The sequence below is a fragment of the Caloenas nicobarica genome, chromosome 1, assembly GCF_036013445.1.
Source record: "Caloenas nicobarica isolate bCalNic1 chromosome 1, bCalNic1.hap1, whole genome shotgun sequence".
Lineage (NCBI taxonomy): Eukaryota > Metazoa > Chordata > Aves > Columbiformes > Columbidae > Caloenas > Caloenas nicobarica.
This window is the reverse complement of record NC_088245.1, coordinates 194,925,016-194,939,981: the sequence shown is the minus strand read 5'-3', so window position 1 is coordinate 194,939,981 and position 14,966 is coordinate 194,925,016. Positions and strand designations below refer to the sequence as shown.

The 14,966-nt window shown below is 41.6% G+C and overlaps 1 protein-coding gene across 2 annotated transcripts in view; it reads right to left on the bottom strand.

The window, feature by feature from the left end:
- The window catches only part of SACS (sacsin molecular chaperone), a 69,398-nt gene extending 59,255 nt beyond the window's left edge, over nt 1–10,143 (bottom strand). For both annotated transcript variants that reach the window (XM_065630636.1, XM_065630646.1), the window contains exon 1: nt 9,896–10,143. The gene's annotated coding sequence lies outside the window, so the exon portion shown is untranslated. The remainder of the gene's footprint in view (nt 1–9,895) is intronic.
- Nucleotides 10,144–14,966: the final 4,823 nt, after the last annotated feature.

The window sequence follows — 14,966 nt, the reverse complement described above, 5'->3', positions numbered from 1 at the left end:
AAGCCGAGAAGCTTCTCGAAGGCCCACACTCGAGGGAGCGGGGTGTAGAGAAGCCGAGAAGCTTCTGGAATGCCCACAGTCAGATCTGAGCAGACTATAAATGGGGTTCCCGCCGGTGACCCCCTTTGTGTGGTCTCCTCAGAGCTGCAGGTCTGCCATGCTGCCGGAGTCCCTCCCCTCAGACGGAGAAGCCGTCTGAGGTAACCTCCCGGGATGGGGAGCGCCTCACCTCCGTGTGTGGGTGAGTGATAAATTACTGAATATATGCTTTAATAAGTACTTGCCTGGTAGGCAAGTGTACCTTCCTCGTCTGGGGCAGGCGAGTGTAAGTCCTGGCCGCAATAGGCTAGTGTTTATGTATTATGGGCAAAATGGGGCAGAGAGGGCTCTGGTTTGTTTTCCTGTGCGTGCGTATATGCACGCTGTGGATCCTCATTCTTACTTCGCTGCACCCCAAATAATTTCCTAATCTAATATCCGAACCTTTATGTTGTGTTATCGGAGTGCTAGTCCGTCTAAACTTATATTTGGGATGCCTCCATGACAGGCCTTTTCATTAGAAAGCTTCATGCACAACCTGTAATGGAGGTAATGTCACAGAGGTAAGTAGCATTCCTTTTTATTCTTAGTGTTCAATATGGGAACCAAGATTACATGGCTAGTAGACCAAAAAAATGTAGAAACTGAAATTACTGTAACTGAGATAGAAATTCAAGTTAACTCACTCTAGTTGGAAGAAACCAGATTATCTCTGTCTCAGAACTCTGGTACATCAAATTGCAGTTTTAGTAGGAAATATTTTTAATAAATCGAACAGAAGTTAGTACTATATGACTGGGAAAAAGTGATCTGGGCAACTACAGATTGTTTTTGGAACATCAATAAGTGTTCAAGGCTTTAGAAAGGAAAGACTAATTAAAGACATGAAAGCAAATGCAAAACGTTGAAATACAACAAAATATGCAAAATCAACCTAATAGCTTCCATTAAAAAATATTTTCCAGATAAAGAAAATGGCATAAATCTCATATCTTGAAGTTTCGAAACAATGAACATGTCAAAAACTATTAGTTAAGGAGAAAAAGATGCTCTACAGCAAATGATAACAAGAAGCTAATGAAAGTTCCCCACAGACATGACTTGAGACCACAGAGACAGCCAAGGGATCCAACAGCCTGTCCTCTAAGCAGAGACTAGGAGAAACTGGCATATTTAGCCAAGGATAATGAAAGGGAAGATAGCAAAGAAAAGGTGGCATTATTCTTTGTATATCTATTAGATGGATAAGCGCAGGAAAGAAAGAAGTTCTTTTTAACCTGTTAGATCCTGTGGGTACAAAATTACATAGGTTTAAATTACTCTGGAATAAATTTAGCCTATAGTGGGGAAAAATGAATAATAAAAGCAATGAGGTTCTTGGGCAGCCCTCCAAAGGGAGATGCAAGCAGAGAAAAGTCTCAGCTTTCTTCCAAAAAAGGTTCTCACAGCCCATGACATCAGATCCTCACTCTCTTCCAGGAGATCCCTTCCAAGCCCACAGTGCCCCTCTGTGCACAGCCAAGCCCTGGGAGTCACTTGGGACATCTAAGCTGATAGTGGCTAAATTTGTGTATCTGGAAAAAGGCAAGCTGGGGAGGACCGAGGAGGAGCTCTCAACTCTGAAATTCACATCTGCCCTCTTACCTGAGAGCAGCCAAGCTTGCTGGCCTGTGGGCTGTGTTACCAGGTCACTGCATTCACTCCCAGTTTCTCCAACAGAACTGGATAAAATGAAATGATCTTATGTTTCTGGTATGGAAATACTTTTGTGTTGTCAGCGTAGTGTCAACAAAGCTTTAGTTTAAAGAAATCTCACTCATGCATCTCAGATTTTCTAAATATATGGCTCTAAACAAAAAATTAATGGATACATTAAGTCCAAAATTGTTTTACTGTCATCTCCTAAAACAGAAGCTCACTCTGTTGTTCAGTCAGCCAGCAGAGAATTTCTATGTTGATGCTGAAGATTTTGTTCTGTTTGCTTGCACCCGGGCATACCATGAGACTGCCCAATTTCAGGCAGAAAAGTGAAACACATCCATTTTCCCTTGCACCCAGACATACCACAGGACTGCCTGATTTAGGGCAGGAAGCAAAATATTTTGTAACATCTGCTTGTTTGCTACAGTTTCATAATAGTATGAGATCTAGAATAAAGGTACTCAATCTGCAACTGTTAGAAGGAATCATATACTCAGCAACCAGCTTGCAAATACATAAGCTACCTGAACAAATAGACCAGACCTGTGAGGAGAGAAGGTATAATTTTGGACCAGACTGGTCCTGACCTATGGAAAAGTGTATATAAACTCCAGCAATACCCAGTGGCACTTGAGGAAAACAGAAGCCCTCTAATTCTGGCTTCCCTCTTTGAAGAGCTCTCAAGACTGGTCATCTCAGCCTCAGAGACTAACCCATGAATGATTGCGTCTATCAGGGCCAACCAGGCAGCATCAGATTTACAGTATCTTATGCCTAGGGCTTGACTGGTATGTGTGATTAATACTTGGTATTTAGTTGTTACAGTATTTGAGTAAAAAATTGCTTGCTTGAAGTGCGGGGACTTACTTGGTATCTCAGAAAACTCCCTTCGTGGCAGTTCCAAATCCCCTAATAATGACAGTCCCAACACCCCAGTATGGACCCCAGAATCATAGTCCTGGAAGCAGAGCCTGCAGTACCTGTTAGCAGGACATGGTGTTGCCATAACACTGAAGTAGCTGAAAGACTGTCCGTTTTTAATACCTTATTACGAAACAAGAGTTCTCTAAGACTTTTTTGGAAGAGGATAGTAATGAGGAAAGGCAAGGCGAAGCTAAAGGCAGCTATAATTTCCTTCGTCCCCATTAGCATCAGCTGGTGGGGACACATGGCCACGTTACGTGATGTGGTTTCAGACACAAGATGCACAGTGCCTCCTCATCATCCTCACTTGATTCAGATCAGCATGTCAAAACCTCTGAACTTTCATGAGAGAAAATACTGAGTGGTTCAATTGAAAAAATAGCACGGGAACACTAGAGACTGTCGTTATTAGCCAACTAAAAAGGGAGGTCAGCTTCGTGGTGCTGGAGAGGAGCATGCATGAGGGCTGCAAAGTCTTTGAAAATAAGGACAGGCAGCTCATGCTTGATGCTTAGGAAAAGAGAGGAATCAAGAAAAGCATAGAACAGGGTGGCCTTACTCTCGTGGCAAGTCAGGAAAATCATTTGCACAACAGCATCTGGATCAGTATCAGCAGGGCAAGACTGTAACTACAAAAAGCACAGAAAGGATGCTGTATTATAATATTTAAGATCCAGGACAGACAGAAAATTCACTTTATGCAACAAGATAAAGTCAGAGGCAGCTGTATGGCAGAGCAAAAGGATTAAGAAAAGTTTCCATCCTGCCCCTAATAGACCACTTACATTTACAGAAATGTATATAGCCTATAGACCAGCTGGACACTGTCTCTCTTTACATCTTGGAAACATATACAGCACTTAGCCTGTGTCTACACTACTACAGCCTTCTGCCCCAGAAGCAGGACTTGGTCCCCAGACTGAATGGTACATACTGACTCACATGTGCTCAAGGTCAGAACCAGACCAGATCTGGGCCACACACCCTGTACATAACCCTGCTCCTGGGTCTCTGTGCCCCGTGTGACATCCATGGCAGATTTGTAGGTGTTTTGGGGGAACAGTAGGATTCTTTTTAGGTCAAAAAACTTGAAATAATGATGGTTAGGTTGTATAAACATGGCACTTTTGTAGCATAAAGTCACTACCACAGACTTAATGCTGCATGCCTCCCTGACTCACGTCAAGGAGAGAGGCAGGTCCATAAGCAAAAAGTGGGGAATATTTTGCAGGCTATCTTCTTTCTCCGTAAGAATTCCACATAGCAGCCAGACAAATCTTCCTGCAAAGTACAGGGAGCTGTTTTAGAAACAGACTCGAAAGTGAGACAAGCTTTGATGAGTGCTGCTCATTGACCTGGCAAAGGGTGTTGTTCAGACCAACAGATAAAGACTTCCTAAGTGTTTTTTGAAAGGCCAAATTTTATTTTCAGTTACATATATAATAAGTACATTTTCTTTCTTATCTTCTATATTTTTATAAAAGCAGCAGGAAGACACTCTTAAGATCACTACATAGTTATACAAGTATGGATAGTGTTTGACAGACATGACCAGAAGTATTTTAATCTATGCCATTTGTCAGCCAAAACTGACAACAAATGGTATGGCATTTTATGTCTATGACTAGTATGCTTTTAAGCAGGGAATTTATCTATATGAATTTCTTCTTCATAAGTAGAAGAAGGCTTGTCCCTAAATTGAGACACACTATGCTGAAAATTTTTGTATAGGAATGCCAAATGTTGCAGAAACAAGATTAACAAAGAGATTTCACTCGATACAGCATGCCAAGACAGTGGGGAGAAAATATTTTAAAAGCTGAGAATACTTAACTCCTTTGCTGATGCTGCAAACCAGCATGAAAGCACTGAAATATAGCCTGTTTGTTTAGCAGGTGTCTTTCACAACAGCAACTGTTGTTGAAAAATATTCTTAGAACTCTGCCGAGATTTGGTGTGCCCATGATTTGACATTTCTTCCTTTTCTTCTATTGCTTCACAACATACCTAATTCTAGATATTAATTTCTAAATAGGCATTTCAATGCTCTTTTTTTCCCTAATTAAAAAGGCTAAAAAGGTGGCCTAACACTGAAAGAAAATGACCAAGGGACCAAATATAGACATTTTAGCATGTGAAACAGAGGTAACATTATTCAGAAACAGCTATGTTAAGCAACAAGTGTATCATAAACCTGCATTCATGAGTGCATGCAGAGTGTTTTGAACTACTTGATTAAACAGCACCTTATTAGAGAAAATTATGACTAATGAGAAGCTTATAACAACAAAGCTCTCTCTGCAAGCACTGCAATAGAAAGAAAGAAATGAGAAGCACATTTCAGAATATAGTTGCTAAATTAATAATTAATAAATGAAGCTCCACTGAAAGGATATTTGGAAGATTTTTATATTATAGTGTTAAGGTTGACAAAAAAGAACATGCACTTTGTTGTATTATTTCTAGTTTTTTTATAAAACTTTAAGAGCTTATTGTTATTCCTCTTAATCAAAGTAGTATTTTACAATATGAAGAGAGAGATGCCAGAGATCAAGATGAAGGGTCAAGCTGGAGCCCCTGGGATCAATACACTCAACTGAGTCTGAGCAATTTTCTTACTCCACCATATTCCGTAAAGCAAGCTGGTGCCTTTTGCATCCATCTATAACACTGATCCATTAGAGAAAGAAGAGACATAGTTCTCATTTATTATGTATAAGACAGGACATGCACAACCTGTCTGACATCATCCTTGTCACAGCTAATGAGAAACTGAAATAAATCAGTTTTTGTGGCATCACAGAAGAGAGGAAAAAGCTCTTTCAGGTCTAGTGATCCAATTTTCTGCAGTAGGGGAGTGCTCTCTAACATATGCAACCAAATAATTTATTGTGTGTAATTGTGTGTGTCCCAAAGTGATGAGCTTTCCACACCAGTACTGCTGTTTGGGGGAAGTCCCTGTGTACATGTACATATATTGTATAAACATCAAACAATCAATATGATTTTAAAAGTTGTGTTTAGCATTGACAGAAGTAACAAAAAAAAAAAAAACAAAACCAACAACCATAAAGCACTTTCAATCCTTCAGCTCTTAAATTTAATTTGCTGTGGTGGATCAACACTATTATGCTGGGATACTGCACAGCACCAATCTGCTGGGGTAACATGGCCCTATGCCAAGAGAGAGGGATGTGTTTCCAATGCCAGTCCAATACGAACATGAAGGTAATGAGGTGAAAATTACTTGTTATCACCTGGAAAGAGACTCCACATCACTGTGCAGTTCAAAAAATCACCCTCCAGTGCCCAGCCTGCTTCATCGCCATGTGCAACCTGCTCTAGGTGTAGAGGGGTTGGCCTAGATGATCTTAGCCTTAGCAGAGGGGTTGGATTAGATGATCTCCAGAGGTTCCTTCCAACCCCAACCATTCTGTGATCCTGTGATCTCTGGTCCATGGACTGCTCTAAGCAGAGCCCGGCTCAGCACACGCCTGTCCTGGCCCCATGCAGGCATGAGCTTGGCTGCACCTCTAAGCACAAAAGAGAGAGCTAACGACTGGAGCAGATTTTCTTCCCTAGCTCTCTTATTTAGCAGCACAGAGATGGCCAGGGCCTCCAAATTCACCCCTGGGGAGCAGGAGAAATGTGAGATGCTGCTGGGAGATTGGGACAGACCAGAGAGACTGCTGTTCCAAAACAACCTCATAAGAGTTGATCAGAAGTGATAATTCACATAGGAATGGGCCTGGGAAGGAGAAAAAGAACAATATGTAGGGGGCAATTTATGAGGAAAGCACAGGTAACATAAGCAAGTACTGAGAGCACAGTACTTGCAATTCCCCTTCTCTCCCAACAGGTTTCCAGACATCTGACATCAGCAATTTCTTTCATAGTGTGAATGATTTTATGGAACAGGACTCGGTGACAGCTGGTGCATGCTTGTAAAGCACATCAGATCACTCTGAAGCTACTATCATGTTCTCCAGGATCTCAGCTTACATTAGTTAAAACCTTACAGTAATTTCTGTTAATGCTGCAATGCTCCACCATGTACCATATATAACTCACAGAGAGATAGCCAAGTAAATTAGCCTTTCCAAGGTATGAAATGCTACTTTTGTTTCACTGAAGCTTTTACTAAAATTGGTAATTTAAATACTAACATTATTATTTCCTTCTTCATGGGAGACTGGAGCATTAAAGTTCTGACCTTTCCTATTTTCCACCAGCTGTCTTATCTCAAATAGGTGGTGACTGGGATATGCAACCAGCTGTATCTTTCTCCTGTAAGAAAAAAGAAGCCAAACCTTACCACTGAGGGGATCCTGGGGCACATTTGTGCCCCCCTAAGAGGTCACTAGAGGAGCTCAGAACACCTGCCCCATCACATCCTGAGTAATCATCACCTGCCAGAAATGGTGCCTTATTTTGGATTCACATGGGTAGAGACAATTTCTACAGGTAAGTTTAGGGAAGACAGCTAAGCCTGATTTACTTCTACTCTGACCTTCATGGCTGCACATTTCTTTGTTTGTAAACACATGTAGATCTCCACAGGCAGTATGAAGCCTTCCTTCTTCACACAGCTCTGATGTACCTTCATCACAACCAACAACATACTTGCTAAAAATTCCAAATAATAACTATTTTCCATTGAGCTGGTCAAAAAGAAGGCAAAAAATACTAATAAGCTAGACCACCCTATTTAAAGATTTAGTTCAAGACTGCTAAAATGCAAATATATCAATTAAATACACAATTATAAGAAAAATCTGAATATCATCTACAGAGAAAACCTACTGTACCAAATTAATGTGCAACTTGTTATATTTCTTAGCTGAAGCAGAAATAATTGCTGAATAATTATGTGTATAACAAAAAATATTGCTGAATTAATTATCACTTATTTCTAAAAAGATTAAGTCTTCCAAATACTTCAAAATCTGACATGCATTTTTTCAATTCTGTGCATTGCTCCAAGGGTTCATATAAACTGGGCAGCTTAGACATCATTTAAACTCTTCAAGAAAATGCTCTTTTGGATTATAAAAACCTACACTTTTATATATTTTAACATAAAAACTCATCCTGTGTTTTAGAAACTGTGCTTTTAGAGCAGGGTCCAAGCAGCCCCCAAACATTGTGAGGCACAATGACCACTGGCTAATTTTAGGTATGTATATCAGTTTTCCTGGAAGTGCCCCTGTGTTTCCATTGATTTTACAGGGAGCCTCGGGCAAACACAGTCCTAACTTGAGCATCTTAGATCCTCCATATTATTTTTCTATTAATCTGGGCCTGTTGCCCTGGAGGCCGTACAAAATCGTGCCTGAGAAACAGGAAAACAATTAGGAAAGAGGAACAGAGAAAGAAAAGATTTTTCAGTTGACCCCAAAAATGCCAGATTCACCCTGGTATAATTCTGCTGAGAACAATGGAAGCACACAGGAGCTGAACTTCTCCCACTGTATTCACAGAACAGTAGGCAGCCTATAAAACAATTTTATCTAATTAGATTATGTCATGGTCCTGCACATTTTCAGTATGGGAACAGAAATCCTCTACGTGGGATTGGGGTTTTGTATTCTTACAACTTTTACATGACAATGCAAATGATTATTCTCTTAATCTTTGGAAATCCTGTTTCCAATCAGACATGCTGCTTGGTGTTGGGAGGCTGACAATCCTGACACAGGAGAGGAAGGGACAAGAACAATGACAGACAATACCACAACGTCAGTATTCACATTTGCTGCTGGAGCACTCCCATTTGCTGCTGGAGCACTCCCTAGGTAACAGTATTTTGCTATAAACTCATTAAGGGCTAAATTGTGATACCGTAAATCAGCTTCTGGTAGCAAGCAATAAGTTGTTTCACAGAAAAAGCTGATGGAGCTGTAATATGTCTGAGAATACAAGGTGAAGGCAACTCCAGAAGCAACAATGGGAAAACTGTGGGTTCCTCAGTGTAAGGGAGATTCTCCCCACTGAGGTGATCAGTGTGATAAGGGCAAAAGTGTGTAGTTACTTGCAGGCATCAGCATCAGGAAGATGCAGTTCTCCCAGGTCCCAAAAGAGATGCACAAAAGAAGACTCTCCTTGCATCATCTGCTCATCCTCCTTAACAGGCCTGCACAGGCTGCTCATCAAAACTACCCCGCTGTCACCTCCCCTGCTGCTGGAGCGAGATCTCCCAGCGGTTTCTGCAGCAGCCGGGTAAGTACCAAGGTACAGCCGCAGAGGCCATCAAACAGGTGACATTCTTTGGTTTAGAGCAAATCACCTTACGCAGTACTTAGACAGATGAAAGCAAAATTAATATTCTCATAAAATAACAGAGAAAATAATCATTACTTAGTTTTGTTACTCTACTGACATGCATAATTTTAGCTACAATAAAGAATTTTGCCTAATTACAAAAAAAAAATCACGGAGAAACACGCTGCAGTAAAGTTCCTCTAGCGCTCTGCTTTTTGACTTGGTTTTAAAACTGTACTAGAGCATTAGAGCATATGCAGAAAAAAAATCATCAAATCATTTGCCAAAGAACAAGATACTAGGTTTCCATAAGAACAACTGCCTACATTTAAAAATGCATACATCTACTTTAACTAGAAACAGCCCAAAGATAGGAAAATGTTCATTCGTTTAGTAATACTTGGCAGCCTCTTTGGGACAGCTATGTTAAGAACCAGCCTCCAAATGGTAACACGCAAAGCTATTGGAATTTCATAAGCTTTCTATGACTGCATACATAAGAAAAAAATTAAGACTAGAGCATTTGGTATGAAGTAAACTTGTGTAACAAATAATTCTAGGATTTTTAAAAATTAAGTCAGCCATTGTAGCGTGAAAAAAATGTATTGTGTATCCTAGTGCTTGAAGGCAGCTCTGAAATTCAGAGCGAGGCCTTTGCCCAGGGCGGGTGGTACTGCAGCAATCTGCCAGCAGCCCTGGAGAGCAGAGCCCAGACAGGCCATCGGGAAAGGAGAACAAGCTGATGGGCAGAGTCCTGTGCTTCACTCGCCCTGACAGCACACTGCAGCTCCTGAGTCACCCAAAAATCCTGTAGAGACACAGACGATACAGCTATTCACCCAAATACACTATCAAATGTGTCACAGTCAATGCTTTCTCCACCCGTGAGTGCTAAAAGCATTCAAATACCCATAAAACCTCTCCCACAAACTGCAGTGACCACGGGATCTGCTATCGAGCTCGTACTTACAGCATCAGCCGGGACAAAGCTCGGTGTTCAACTATTTCTTCATAAACTGCTTCCACATGCTTGTTTGCTCATTGTGCCATTTCTTCCATTGGTTGCTTGTGTTTGACAGCATCTGGACCGCAAAACGATCCTTTTCCAGTCTCTTTTGCGAAATCAGCAGGCTGCGGAGGGCTGCTGAGCGCTGCTGCAGCCTCTGGGTCTCCCGGCAGCCCAATGCAGCAGAGGCTTTAGCTCCCCCTTCCCAGCCTGGGGTTGTCTGTCTTTGTGTGTGTGTGTGTGTGTGTGTGTGTGGTTTGGTTTTTTTCTTTTTAAAGAGATATGATCCTTGAAGCACAATACAAACTGCAGGCACAGGGTGGTCGTATAACAGAGAAGGATACTGAGACAGAAGGCCAAAATAATACATTTTCAAGAGATTCTATTCCAGGCATGGCTTGCATTTGTAGTAAATACCTCCTGTAGCAGATCCAGTTTTGTGGTTTGTCCTGTTTCAGTCAAAATTGCTTCCTGATATTTTGCTGCATTATTTCTTCACTTTTTCTATTTATTTCATCTTTTACAATAGAAATAGCAGATTTTCTATCTATTTCATGCTTGAACTATCCAGCTATGTCAAAGAATGTTTACTTTTAAAATGTTCATGATTTGAAGAAGTGCTCTCTGAAAACTTCTGTCTGTAGAGTAGCTTTAGTAAATACCCTTACTGTTCTGCTTCTGCCCATCTCCTTTACCAACAGTGTGCAGTGCTCACGCTCTTTAGGACTGCCTTAGAGTAATTTTATCAGTGCTGATTACATCAAGACTCAGAATACTATGTGGTACCAGGAGCATCCTCAGTTTGGTTTCTCTTTTCCAAGTTGGCACAGGTAGCTGCTAGCACTGACTCATTTTAAAATTTAGCTCCTTATGTACTTCACATTCATGTGATCAGCTGTGTGTAAAGCAGACCTTGAACAGAAACAAAGATCAGACTGGATAGTTTAAGGCATTTGTAAGATTTTTAGACCTCTCACCTTAGTCACCCATGTTAACCTGTCAGGTTGTCCTCCAAGAAAAACAAAGAAACCTTTCCTTTGAGAGCTTTTCTAATCTTGCCAGTCCTCCTGCTTTGAATTCTATTTGTCAGTGCAGAGTGCTGTCCCTCACCATGGTCCAGCCACCCATTGCCTCAAACACACCTTTCCAACCTCTGTCAGTCTTAATTTAAAATACTATACTAATATAGGACTTCACAAGAGCTTCAGGACTGGCCAAAATTATGAAACTAGGGATTTTTAGGGAATCTGGAGCTCTTTTTTGCTTCTGCAGTCCTTGGCTGCACAGAAGATGCCCTAGAAATAGCTTGTCTACAGGGTAATGCCCACAGAAGCAGAGAAAACAAATACTGGCAGGAAGAAAACACAGTGCTATTGCAGAGAGGACTCCTCCTTAGAGAACTCCTGAACTTTACAATGACTCTGCAGCTTTCGGTTAAAAAAACCTGTTCTTCTGCCAAGGAGCTGAGGCTGACTTCTCTCATGTTGAAGGTTAAAGTGACACTGCAAACACTAAGAGGCATCTGCAGCATTGTATATAAGGATATATTAATCTTCCAAGGAAAAGGAGCCTGTTTCATGTTAAAGTACATCTGATAGTAAGTGAAATTATTTGTGTTACCACAAGCAATTTACTGGAGGAGGCCAACATCCTTATATTTAGAGCCCTGATCATGAAAGTTCAAGAGGTACTGAGCATAAGTAAGCAACAAAATTTGCCCTACAGTATTGATTTTTGTAGAACCAAGATCAGGGAAAACACATTTTTCTGATCATCACATCTCAGCTTTACCATGGTCAGGGCAAGAAATCCTCTATGAGCTCAAGTAAACAAAAGGACATTGTAACCAGGCAGAGCAGACTGTTTAGCCAGGAAAACATGCAGCGCCAGTCTCCAAAACATTGCCCCACTGGATAAGCTCCTTCAACACAATGATCTCACACAGCTGTCGTCTTGCTCCTAAGTTTAGCTGCCGAACACATGGGCTCCAACACAGTGGCACGTTGAGAATGACGCCTTGCTTGCCGAGCAGGGCACGTGTATTGGCTGCAACTGCCTGGAGCTGTGCTGACCACGCAGGAAAGGAGGGTGGCATCAGCCCTGTTTATCTATGTCAGACCCTGAAAACAGAAAAAAATCCATATAGGGGGTGGTAATGAAGCCACCGATGACACAGGAAGCATCACAAGGATAGGAGACAGTGGGGAGGCAGGACATTGAAAAGAGAATGCTTTAAAAATATTCTCTCACAAATCCTTTTTAAGCATCAGGCATGAAGAGTCCTCCTTTTAAATTCCCTTCCTAGAGTGAAAAAATAGATAGGGAACTGCTAGCATTATTAGCAATCTTCTTATGGAAGAATGTGAGCTGAGGGCGGTCCTGTCTGGAAACTGAACCTGAAAGAGCAGCTGGGCTTCCTGCAGGAGAAGCAGGTGAAGGGCAAATTTCCCCTCGAGGGACATTTTAAAACAAGGGCAAAAATAAGTATTTGATTGATTACTTCACTATGCCAGCTATGAAAATCAAGTAAAATTAGAAGTCTCATTACCACTGCTGAGTTTGGTATGACTTTCACTGATGCTGACGTGGGCGAAGTTCAACCATCTACTCAAATGGGTCGCCCACAATGCTGATGCCTTATAAAGTTCACCCGCCTCCTCCCTCAGGCAGAACCATTCTTCTTACTTCTCTGCCTCTTTTATTCCACCTCCCTCCTCCCCAAATGGGACACCTTCTATCACACAACACCGCCACTATCGGAAGTCTCTGCATGATGCTCACAGAGGGAGAGGCACAAAACCCCATCCCCTGTTACCCCTTAGGCGCTCGCCACCGTGCAGCCCCGTGGCTGTGGTGGGATGGGGAGAGCTGGGCTCTCGTCAGGCAGCACTGGGCTGGGGGCAGCCAAAAACCTGTGTTGTCACCCCTGCAATGAGCCATGCCACTGCAGTGCTCCAGGACAAGCAAGTGCTTTCGTCATCCACATGCAGCCCACAGCCACCACCACAGTGAGCGGAGCTAAACTCTCCCTCAAATGGCAATGTACTGCATTTGCATAATGGACCCAGTTCAGAAGTCATGAGGGAGCTTGAACTGCTTTTTAACTTTGTGGAAAACCTCAGTAGAGGTGACCCAGCCATTATGAGAAATGTGAAACAAAAATCAATATCTTAGCCACAGTTAATTTTCATAAAGAAAGCTCTAATTCTTGGGAATTTGAATAAATTTTTCCAGCTGTTGCAAGATCACACTCCTCAGCTGTTGGAGGAAAAACAGCAATTTCCTGTTTAATCCAGCTCCCCAGCCCTTGGCATTCCCAACCTCAAATTAAAGGGGATAAAAATCAAGCTTGGCCATAAAACCTTCCTGCAGAATCCATCTGTTAGTGGCCTGTACTATGCAACAGCAAAGAGTAAATGGGTTATTTGAAGTCAATGAATGTTCAACAGATAACTAATTAGTGAAAGGTTCAGATTGGATATTAGGAAAAGCTTCTTCACTGGAAGGGTTGTCAAACATTAGAACAGGCTGCCCAGGGAAGTGGTTGAGTCACCATCCCTAGAGGTGTTTAAAATAGGTGTAGATGAGGTTCTTAGGAACATGGTTTAGAGGTGGACTTGACAGTGCTAGATTAATGGTTGGACTCTATGATCTTAAAGTCCTTTTCCAACCAAAATGATTGTATAAGCCAAATTGTTGACAATCTGAGTTGATTTCTTAAAATATCAACAATAGTGAGAGGGGTTTTATTGTATGAGGTTAAATATCTGGGACTGCATTAGTTGGATGTTGTAGTAAGATCACTGTAAAACTTAGAACAGCAAACACTTCAGCACATCCACTCCAGCCGTCCCAAGTGACTCACATGTGGTTTGAAGGCACTACGGGGAAAAGAAGTTTTTAAAAAAGAAAAAAGATGGGAAAGAGGTGATCTAACTGAAAAGTATCCTGCACTGTGAGTGCCAAGACTCATAAGTATGATTCTTTTTTAAGTTAAAATAGTGATTTCTGCATTTTGTAATTGATCATATCTGCGGTAGACCTCTTGTTGACCTTGATAAGAACACAGAAATGTTAAAAATTAACATTTCTAGGCTGTGATCCAGGATGATTAAAATACCATCTTGCCCAGGCAATTAGTGCCACAACAATTATAATGCCAGCAAGGCCAGGCTATTAGTGTTTGGGTGATTAAAATACCAGCCTGGGCTTCTAGAGCCAGAGTGATTAGTATGTTGCCAGCCCAGGCTATTAGTGTTAGCACCACAAATGGTGTGGAATTTTATGGCCCTTTGAGAATTTAATTTAAGCTCAGATTAGCTTGACATGCTGCTTTTTCATTAACTATACTTTTCATCATTGAAACATACATCTATATTTCAAATATTTATGGAATCGTAAGAAAAATGTTTTGCTGCATTTGTACCACTGCAATAATGGAAAATTTAACATATTGTCTGGGTAGGAGGAGTCATAAAAAGACTGGTTTATCAAGTAAGAATTCCAAGCAGGGAAATTAGAACAATGATGAGATGTTTTCACCTTCTAACTAAATGTAAATGCCAGCTCTGTCAGTCCATGGCATGCAGCCCGGCCAGAGCCATGCAGCCTGGCCAGAGCCATGCAGCCTGACTGACCCCCTGTGCCCAGGGCAGTAGGTGCATCAGCTACTGCAGTGCACTGCAGCCTTCTCTGCCTCCTGAGGCCAAGCGAGGAAGAGTTAACTTAAAGATGTGGTTTTGACACCAAGTGTTCAAATTCAGGTGATGGGCTTTTTCTATGATTAATGCTGTGAACAACAACAGAGGAGCAAAACTCTACATTAAGGGCAAAAAGGCTGTGGAGGATGCACTGGCAGAGATCTTACCTCAGGCTCTCCAGAGAGGTGGGACCATGAAGAACCAGCTTTGCAGAAGCAGATACTTACAGGAGGCTGAAGCCATGTCACAGCAGGTAGTAGGGCTGTAGAGCTCAGAGCATGAGTGTAAAACTCAGAACTGCATCTTAGGAACAGGATAGGGTTCATAGGTATACA